Source organism: Dipteris shenzhenensis, chromosome 19 (assembly GCF_047967505.1).
Source record: "Dipteris shenzhenensis isolate YYH24624 ecotype China chromosome 19, Dip_SZ_1.0, whole genome shotgun sequence".
In the NCBI taxonomy this organism is placed as follows: Eukaryota; Viridiplantae; Streptophyta; class Polypodiopsida; order Gleicheniales; family Dipteridaceae; genus Dipteris; species Dipteris shenzhenensis.
The window spans coordinates 5592714-5594081 of record NC_141614.1 but is presented as its reverse complement, the minus strand read 5'-3'; positions in this window follow the sequence as shown (position 1 = coordinate 5594081).

Sequence of the window (1368 nt, the reverse complement as noted above, 5' to 3'; positions counted from 1 at the left end):
CGCTATCCCTATGATCAAGCATGTGTGTGACCCGGTGGCTTAGCTCCTATCCCCATGACCTGAATTAATACATGTTAGAATCTGCTATCCCGCTAGTCTGATGCATTGACCTGTGGCCTTGAGCCTATGCTCATGACCCATCGGCTTATGGTCAACCCTACGAGCATCGCCATACATCCCTCCAAGGCAGCCAACCCATTGACTATCCCTTTAATTCTATCACCATGCTTGTCAGCTTACAACAACTAACCATCCGACCATCACCATATTCACATCTTGCCAACCTAATCATCTCGCCGCCCGATGCTTTAGAGCTAACCCCACGACTATGGGCATACTATCCTCACCCCAACCCATTAACACATGTCAATAGTCTATCCCTATGCCCATCACCATACTTCCATCCCTACGCCCGTTGCTATAGGTCTATCCCTATGCCCGTCGCTTACAGCTAACCCTACGACCGTGGGGGTAGCTCAGGGAATAGACCCACTATCAAAAAATATAGAATTAAATTTGAGGCAAAGCATACCTCCGTGGAGATTTTCTACATGCACTTGAGGTCTGAAAGAATTATGTCCATGGAGCCCAAGGATAGTGTTTTGAACTACGCTTAGCCCACTTTTTGCCCTAGTTTGACTCCAACCGAGAGCTCCATTCCTAGCTCTCACTCAATGTTAGGCCCCCTCTAGTTTCGAGGAGATGGAGAGCTTGAATGGGGAAATGCAAGACCTCGTTTTGAAGCCCCTGAGCCATAGGTAGGGACTGAGGCCACCTTTGTGGACTCAGGACCCATAGTCTTCACAGGGCACCTTGACTTGGAACATATGGATGACGAAGACCCATGGATGAGGGACTTCGCAGGGCAAAACCCTGGTCAAGGAAACACACGAGACTTCCAAGGGGGAAACTCTTATGAGCTTCCAACCTTTCACGTGCCCCAACATTTGTTGGCTACATGGTCTCGCAAGTTCCACCTTATTGTCCAATGCAAGGATCCTCCATGTAGATGCCTAGTGACATGCTTCCTCCTGGAGGCCGACAATTTGCTCTTGCAACTATAGCCCCCAATATACGGAGGAGCAGGCTTCACAGCCCCAATGTCGGTACCGGTAACCCAGTGGATCTCGCCACCAAGGCCAGGCTTGAGGCCGCCTCTACAACCCATTGAAGGACAAATTGATGTAATGGGATCATATCTAGGGTCCTAAGGTCTATGGTTGTGAGTGTATTAACACATAGTGTGTGTAGGTGTGCCTGAGTTAGGTGTGACTGATGATGTGTCAGTTATTAGTAGGTGTGAATGAGTGAATGTAGGAGTGTGGTGTGTGATTGAGAGATAATTGTGGATCTAGAGATGCTCTCTTG